This window comes from Sceloporus undulatus, chromosome 2 (assembly GCF_019175285.1).
Source record: "Sceloporus undulatus isolate JIND9_A2432 ecotype Alabama chromosome 2, SceUnd_v1.1, whole genome shotgun sequence".
In the NCBI taxonomy this organism is placed as follows: domain Eukaryota; kingdom Metazoa; phylum Chordata; class Lepidosauria; order Squamata; family Phrynosomatidae; genus Sceloporus; species Sceloporus undulatus.
The window spans coordinates 65,803,517-65,813,331 of record NC_056523.1 but is presented as its reverse complement, the minus strand read 5'-3'; positions in this window follow the sequence as shown (position 1 = coordinate 65,813,331).

Genomic DNA, 9,815 nt, shown 5'->3' with positions numbered 1-9,815 from the left:
TGTAGTTCAGGAGAAGTCTTCAGGTGGTTGGGAACCCAGCCACCACAGACATGTTTTGTACATACTTAATAATGAAAAAGAAAAAACTGCAAAAATGTGAATTATATTCTTTTCTTCCTGAAACTTCCCTAGTGGCAATGCAGCTGCCTTACTATTGAAATATTGATGTCAGCATAGGTCTACTGGCTTTAAATATTGAAGAGAGCTATTAAGGCCACAGAAGAATAAGAATGAGACCTAATCAGTGGAAGGTTGGAAAAGAGCTACAGGCAGCTAAAGTAGATAATGGCAAACTCTTCTTGTAGTATATTAAAGGGGAGTGTTCTGCATAGCGTTCTCTTCTTCCAGTCATTTTCATGTGACAGTTCAACTGCAAAAAACTAAGGAAAATAAAAGGAACACAGTTAACCATAGATGCACTCAAAAACATTATACCCATCAACAAAAATATAGTGTCTGGATCATGGGAAGTAATAGTAACACTCCAGCTGTAGTTAGCCCTACCTGGAATACTATTCTGGGCACCACAGACCAAGAAGCATATGGACAAGCTGGACAATGTTCAGAGGAGGATGACCAAAATGATAAAAGGTCTGGAAAACAAGCCCTGTGACAAATGGTTTAAGGCACTGACTATATTTAGCTTGAAGAAAAGAAGATTGTGGAGTGGTATGTTAGCCATATTTAAATACATGAAGTCATGTAGAAAGCAAGCTTGTTTTCTGCTGCCCCAGAGAAAAGAACATGGATTCAAATTTTTAAAAAAAGAGATTCTACCTAAATACTAGGAAGATCTTGCTGTTGGAAAAGCTGGTGGAATAGACTGCCTTGGAGGGGGCTGGAGTCTCATTCTGTGAAAGTCTTTCAACAAAGGCTAGATGACCCTTTTTCAGGATTGCTTTAGTTGTGTATTCCTGCATGGCAGAAGAGTTGATTAGAAGGTTCTTATAGTCTCTTCCAACTCATTGATTCTGTGATTCTATGAACACATCACCTAACCAGCAAGAGTAAAACAAAGCAGAGTGCTATACTCTGGGCTTGTTGGTTGGCTCATTATCAACATTTGCTGCATTTAGAAAATGAAAGACATAGCATTAGGGAAATTTCCAAGGATTCATTTAAGACAGAAGTAGGAATCATGTATTCAAGGACTTCAGAACAGACCGGTTGCTAATAATTTTGCCAACGTGTTGGTACATTTTTCACAAAACAATGAAAACACATAATGCAATGCATTAAAATAAAAACAACCAACCTTAGCAGAAAACAGTCTGACTACCATGAAAAGAATTGCAAAATAATAAATGAAATATTATAAAACTGAATAAATAAAAGATCAATTAACACATCAAGAAAAGGAGGGGCATGTAAGAACCAATTAAGAGAATGCAAAGGTGCCTGCCCTATAAAGTCACCTATCACATCTTTGCTTCCACTACTCTGAAAGCAAAATCTGTTAGAAGATACAGGAAAACACACATAACACTTTTTAAAAGAAAATGTAAACAGATGTATATCTATCAAGCTGGAGGAGAATCAGAGGGAGGGCCCAATAGGGGGAAGACAAATTACTTCTCCTATTTATTACAATTCAGTCATCTTTAAATATAATTTAATTCTTACAAGTACAACATATACTCAAAAGTGCCCTCCATGTATTCAGATTAATTTACTGGACACCATGCCCTATAAGGAGTGACTTAGGAAGCTTGGGATGTTTAGCCTGGAGAAGAGAAGGTTAAAGAGGTGATATGATAACCCTGTTTAAATAGTTCAAGGGCTATCATGTTGAGATGGAGCAATTTTGTTTTCTGCTGCTCATAGACTAGGTGGGACATGGAGCAATGGATGCAAACTACAGGAATGATTCTATGGCCTCGTTCCCACTTACCTCTTGATTCATTTCCTGCACCGCTTCCTGAAACTGGTTCAGCAAACAGCATGGTTCCCACTATGTTTGCACCAGTTTCAAGTATCGGTGCTGGAAGTGACAACTGTGGCTTCCCCGCCATGTTTCCCTCCATCCTTCCTGGCCATACCTGGGTGCAGGAGAGGCTGGGGCAGAAGGAGAGAGGCAGGCTGGGAGGACTGAAGCATGCTGGGGTGGAAGGAGAGGGGCAGGACAGGATGATGGAGGACAGAGGACGGAGGGCGGAGCATAGAGATATGGGCGGGAAAGGTGCTGCCAGTGGGAACCAAGACAGATTCAAATCCAATTCAATTCCACTTGGTTCCCACTTGGGCTGAATCAATTTATTGCCAAATAAATCGATTCAACCCAAAAAACACCCCATTTTACCAGCGTCTTTTTGACACAAGTTAAATGGGTAAAAATGAGTAAAAACTATGCCTCCCCCCTTTCCAAATCACTTCAGGTATTTGAATTAAGTGGGAACCATCATGGTTTACACCGGATTGAGATGCGTCTTAAAATGTAGTAGGAACAACCCCTATGATTCTGTACTTCCAAGTAATCATGCATAGAATAGGTGTCATACAGCCTTTGTTATTCCTGGGATGGAATAACTACAATAACTGTTTTAATATGGGGGGTGCTTGATCATTTCTGATGGATAGCAGTATGATTACTATATGCTGCAATCCTTTATGTTTAGGTATTTATTTATTTAGAGTATTTGTACCCTGCTCTTCAGCACAAAGGTTCTTTGAGTGCTAATTTGACAGTTCCCTGCCCTTTATATGTATTGTTGCCGGTGTTATATAACAGCAATTACTTACTTATTATTATTTACTTATTTATATTGCACTTTTCCCCCAACATTGAGACCCAAGGCAGATTATATAAATTAAAACAAACAGGGTTAAAAACATCAGCAGAACAATGCAACATTAAACAATTGTATATTCCTTTCTATCTTTTCCTTTTTTGGTTCTGGGAAAGACCCTTCAACCCATCACCCACTTCCATGTTATCCTAGAATGTGTGTGTCTCATTCTTTCCTAAGGGCCATCTTCTTCATTGTCCCTATCAATCTCTCTATTGTACTTTGGCAAATGTTGGGGAATGGGTGCTGTTTAAATAGGTTAATGCAGTGTGTACACATACACTTCAAACTGCACCGTCCTTTCTAGGGGTCCTTAGGTATTAAATTTCTGGGAGATAAGGAGTTATGTTTCTATTATTTTTCTAGGGCAATTTTGTGTGCATTATTAATATACAGGACTATAAAAGAACAATGGTTCTTTTCTATCCTCAGCTTTAAGTGTTGCTGAATGATTCTGAGGCCATAAATTCTGTACACGAACAGATGGCAGAGAGCACCAATGGACGTAATGGAACTTATGTCTGAATACACATATTTGGGATTCTACTGCAGGCTGCAGGGTGGGTTTCTATAGTAAATATAACTGCTGAGAAGCTGAAGATTGTGCTATAAGTGCTGAAACTTTTTTTTTAAAGAGTGCTGTTATGTACACCAGCTTTTAATGGTGTACATAATTGGATTTTTATTGTCATGTGGCTGGTTTGCTGAGTTTAATGTATTGCTTTCTTATATACTGTTTACTGGTGTGATTGTGTGTGTGTGTGTGTGTGTGTGTGTGTGTGTGTGTGTGTCCCTAAAAGGTGATTAGGGTAGAGGTAGGAAATTTTTCTGAACCGAACATAAACAATGCAAAGAGGGAAAAAATAATTAAATAAGGAGAAATCAGATAAATAGATGAATGCTTCCAAGGCAGGAAGCTTTGCCAATAAAGTTAATTGGGAAAATATAACTGGAATTGTAACAGCCAAGGGGGAATGACATAGTCAAGATCCATGGAAATACTTGGGAAATACAACATTCCTTCCAAAATTCTGATTTTTTAATGAATTTCTTTACATGCTAACACCCCAATGATACAGATTAAAGACATGTTTTTCTTAAAAACAATTGAACTATTTGTTCAACTATGCATAATCCAAAGATTGAAGCAGCTAGAGACAGTGCCGTCTTTGCCCAAGGTGTCACATTGTGCGGGGACCTTCTGTGGGGTGGGGCTTCTGTGGGGTGGGGCCAAAAGGGCACTCCCCTCCACCTCGCAGCTACGGTGTGTAAATGGCACTGCGACAGCAAGGTGTGTGGGTGTCATGGCCAGCCACAAGGACGACTCAGAAGACGACGAAGGGGACTCGGCTCCTCAGGTGCAGAAGGAACCTGAGGCTGTGCCAGGCCCCAGTTCTGCCCTGCCAGGTCCCAGCTCTGTTCTCCCAGCCCCAGTGGCTGTGGCTCAGCCAGACCCTAGCTCTGTGGGATCTCCTCCAATGGAGCCTGAGGCTCAACAGCCCAGCCTTGCCCCAGTAGAAGTGCCAACTTGGGAGACTTAGAGCAGCAGAGCATTGAGGTTTCTTAGCCAGAGAAGATCAGAAAGGGCGTGCCTTCGTTGTTCCAAGAGGCTTGCAGAGGAATGCTCATTAGACAAGCAGCAGCTGGGTTAAATGAGTTAGATAAAAAGCCACATGGGAGATGCTGAACTCTTGTCAGAGACTATCTGTTCTATTAAGCGAACACTGCTGGACCTAACCTCTAGACTCTTGACTGCCTTGGAATCCTTGACCTCAGACTGGACACTTGACCAACCCTCTGGTACTCTTGATCTCAGACTGGACTGGTAGTGTGGCTATCTGGAATCCTGAACCTTGGACTGGCTAGTGGCTTATTCTTTTGGGAAACGTTTGTGGCCCGAGGAGGAATTGCTGCTAGCAACTTGTCTCTTATCAGCCATGTGAGTATCTGTGTTGGCAGCATTCCCGGACAGTGTGTGTGCTAGGCCCTCTCAGCAGACGCTCCCCCCAGGCTTCCAAGTCTCATGTGGCCATGGCTGCATGGTACACAGAAGGCAGCTGCCCCTCCCCGCCCCCCCTCCTGGGTGTACTAACCCACCAGGTGACACCCCCTGTGGGGTGTTACCTGGTGCACTCTGCACCACTGCCCACCCTAATGATGCCATTGGTTGAAGATAGTCAAAGTATTCTGCTTTTGAATAAATTGTTGTTGTTGTTTATGTGTGCCTTCAAGTCATTTCCAACTTTTGACAACCCTAAGGTGAACTTATCATTTCTTGGCAAGATTTGTTCAGAGGAGTTTTTTTTTTAACAGAGGTGCTCCTCCAAGTGGTGAAACACATCTGTTTATCATAACTTGTGGTTTTTCTCAACTACATATCTTGCTTTTAGCATGATTTGTTTTGTGACCAGTCATTGTGCAGTAGACTTGGGGTTCAATTGTAAGTCCGATTGCTGAAACATATCTCTGAGGAAATCTCAACATGCTCATTCCCTTTAGTTTTATACTCAGTTATCTTGTACTAAAAGTATGGTCTGTGACTGTGAGTGCATCATATGCAATATCAAGAAGAAAACCTAAGTGATTAAAGGTGGCACAAGAGTACACATACTGATACAAAACATTGGCATTATAATTTTGGAGTAGGACATTATAATTCTCAAATATGCAACAAGAAAAACAAAATGTACAAGATCTAGTGTGTTGTACCATCGTATAAGAATGTTTTGATTCACAAATGAAGGCTTAAAAAGCAACATGAAGTACATTGACAACTGTTCTTCTCAGATGAGTAGTGGCTCTGTTCCAGTATTTTGCATTCAGGCACCAATCTGTCAGTGCTTAAACTGTGAAATTACCTTGCCCTTTGCTTTTTAATTAGATTCTCCAGCTAGAATGCAACATACAACTTGTCAGAGCAATCCAATGAGCCCGCTACTCCAGCAAACAGTTTACATCCAGAGAACATCAGCACAGCGTAGTCATGCTCCTATGAATAATGGAGTATAGATCTCACTGCCTATGTCACTGCAAATGACACAGATCCATCAGTCCACAGGAATGCAGCACAGAACACCCTTCTGTGACCTGGTTAAGCCCTCCAGGTTGGATAACTACAACTCGCATTAATCATGCTGAATTGGAATAATGGGAGTTGTAGTCCTGCATGTCTGGAGGGTGAGAGTCAGTATGGTGTAGTGATTTCATTGTTCAACTATCATTCCAGAGACCAGGGTTCATTCAGCCATGGAAACTCACTGAGTAGTCTTGGGCAAGTCACACTTTTTCTGAGGAAGGCACAGGAAAATCCCTTCTGAACAAATCTTACCAAGAAACCCCTGTGATGGGGTCACCTTACGGTTGCCGCAAATCAAAAAGGCATTAGAATACACAACAACACTGTCTGGAGGGCACCAGGTTGAGGAGGATTGACATTGAATATGAACGATGTCAACCATTACCTGTTGTTACCCATGGCTTGGCTCAGAATGATAGGTAAAGCCATGAAAACACAGAACATCTCCAATGCCAAAAAGAATCAACAGCACTGAAAACTGTAACCAGAATGTTAAATTATAAATGTCAAAAGCTGTCATCAAAACATTGGCCTGAATCTTGTTCCTGTTCCCAACTAGAGTAGAACCACTGAGTCAAAGGGATTTCTCTCAGTGTTGACATACCATTCAGCAGCTGATAGATGGGACTTCCAACAGGATTCAGTTTTTGACTAATGAATGTCAACTTATGTTTTCATAAACTGGTTCTTGAGTTCAGCGTGTCATAGTACATTTTCCAAACCAGTTGCTTCTGTATCTATGTGGGAACTGACTGCTATGACATTTGTTAGCTTTTGCTTTGTCTTCAGTTTGTGTAGCTGCATTGACAATGACCCAATGGATCCTGCTCTCACAGAGAAATTAGCCCTTGGAAGAATAGCAAGAGCAATAGCAAGTACATGTCTATACCACTTATCAGTGCACTTAAGCATTCCCTAAGCGGTTTACTAAGTGTAAGCTAATTGCCCCCAACAATCTGGGTACTCATTTTAGTGACCTCGGAAGGATGCAAGCCTGAGTCGAGTTGAGCCCAGTCTGGTATTGAACTCACAAAGTTTGTGAGTGAGTGGCAGTAGTACAGGCATTTAACTACTGTGCCAGCAGGGCTCATGCTGAGTAAGCAGACAGTTTGCTTTTTATTTTCCGTATCCAACTAGCTATTTTCCTAATACTGTTGTTCTTCACAGCAACAAAACAAGTACTCATCAGTATATAGTAAGCCTTCACTTTCTTTCAGGAAACTGAAACAAAACTAGGGGGCCTGCCCTTCCCCAACATCACATCCTTTGGTGCCACTTTTCAATCCATCCAAGATGGCAAAAGATAATAATGAGGAAGAACACACAAGCTTGGAGAGGCTGCAGCAGTTTGATTTTGCCTGAGCCTACTAGGAAGGGCAAGATTCCTTCTCTCTCTCCCTCTACGGAGTTAATTTAGTGCAATTTATTTGTGCACTTTTCACTTAGTTTGCAGTGATTGAAGTAAGTGGATGACAAAGGAGGAAGATGAGAAGAGGGGGAGAGAAACTGGGACATTTTAAAAACTGCTGAATAAGTTGAATGATAAAGAATTAATTGGGACTGCTCCTGCCAAACTGGGACAGTTGGTGGGTATGCCATGATAAAGTTAGCCTCTGGAATAGCTTTTAGCTGCCATTGGGCCGTGAAATTTTGCAAAACAATGTGTTTTGTTTGTAAAATCTACAGATGGTCAAAGTATGGCCCTTTGAATCTTGGATGGCAATTCCCAGCAGCTCTGGCCAGCATAGGCAAAGGTGAAGAATGCTGGGAGTTACCATCCAACAACATCTAGAACAGGAGTGAGGAAAGAAGATCTCTTATTCTCAGTCTCCCAAAGTCCCCTGACCACAGGCTTTCTTATTATTTTGATGGAATTTGAGGGCGGGAGGGAGGCATACTTTTCCCCTGAAAGCTAAGCTAAAACACATCCTTGCAGCAGCAGCAACAAGACCCTTCAAGGATGAGAAAGTAGAAAGGGGAATAAGTCACCCTTTGGCTGCATTTACACTGCAGAATTAATACAGTCTGACACCACTTTAACTGCTATCGCTCAATGTTATGGAATTCTGGGATTTGTAGTTTTGTGAGATATTTAGCCTTCTGGTGCCAAAACAATCTACAAATCCCAGGATTCCATAGGATGGAGCCATGGCAGTTAAAGTGACGGCAAGCTCTAATTTATGGAGACCGCCTGAGCTAAGAAAGGTGGAGGGAAGCAGAAAGAGAGGAAGGCCATGTGCTAGATGCCAGGTCATGGGTATGAACTGGCAGGACCTGAGAGCAGAGCAGTGGAGCATAGGGAGTCTTGGAGATGTCTCATCTACAGGTTCACCATGGGTTGAGATCGACTCGAGGGTGGATAACAATAACAACAACAACAACAACAATGTTTGTAGGTATAGGTAATAACTGGATGTTTATTTTTATTTTTCTCTGTTAGTATGTATCTATCCTTGCTTTTAACAACAAAGTTTCGATAGATAAATAAATAAATAACATTGCCACTTGGCCATGGAAAACCACTGTGTGACCTTGAGCAAGTCACACTCTTTGTCTCAGACAAAGGCAATGGCAAACCCTCTCTGAACAAATCTTGCCGGGAAAATCCCATGAAGGCTATACTTCAACTGTCAAATTGGGAAATCTAGGTTCTAGGAAGGTTCTAGGAAGCTTTGCCAAGCATGGCAATTGATACATAAGGCTACTCTTTCAGGCCTTCATCCTTCCCAGCTCACTCTGAATACTCTTTTTTGCAATGTGCATACTGTTAGGGCGTGGAAAGACGCGCTGTATCCACCACGACCACCTACAGAGTTGAACCACATCGACAGGATGCCAGGGAGAAGGAATCTGAAGAGATGTCTGCAAAGGTATTCAGGCCAAGAAGGAAAATATTCATTCACCACTGCAAACGGCCTTAAGCTCCCAGCTTGAGAAATAACGACAAGAGCACTTCAAGCCTTCACTTTACACAAGGGCTTTAATAAATAAGTTACTTTAATAAATAAATTACTTTGCCAACCAAACAACCATAACAACAAAACAGGGAGGGTTATTCTATCACACACTGTGTCCTCGGTGACTCTCTCTCTCTCTCTCTCAGTGACAGTTGAGAACGACAGTTGACAGTTGCATCACATTCCAATGATGCACTGTTTGAATGCTGACACATATAACTGCCACTAGAGCTGTAAATAACTTGCACAACAGCTCCACCTAGTGGCCACATCCATGTTATTTTATCAGACCTGTTTATCCTGACACATACTGCATGGTAGACATATTTGTAGAAAGGCCCCTATGGGGATATTTACAAGGCAGGGACTGCAGGACTCAGAGAATTGCTTTCAATAAAGATTGTTTCACACAGTCAGATAGTGAGTAATTATGCAGAAGATACAGTAAATAAATTAAAAGTGACCTTCCAGTCAGTTACTCCACAGGCATTTCCAGCAAGCTTGTTACTGCCTTACAAGTGAAACAGAGTCAAGAAAGACACTGAGGCAGTATCAACCCAAGAGGTAAACTGATTTTATGTTACACAGATTTTAGGGACTTACACTCCTCCAAAAGACTATGGTCCAAAACACACTGCAGAAATAATCCAGTTTGAGACTGCTTTAACTGTCCTGGCTCAGTGCTAGGGAATCCTGGGTCTCAAACTGGGATTTCTGCAGTGTGTTTTGGACCTATGATGGCTTCTTGTAGCAAGTTAGGAATATTTATAAATTTGAAATTAAACAAAACATAATTTGAATACTGTAACTGTAGAAATGAAATGATGAAACAACCTAAAATGGACACTGTGCATCTGTTGAAGTTTTTGGTTAAAGTTGGCTATTTTTCTTCTTTCATTTTTTTTTTATTTTTTATTTTTTATTTTTTTTTTGTAGTCTTCTTGTTCGGTTTCTTTTACTAAACATATTTTTCCCCTTTTGATTAATGTTTTCAAT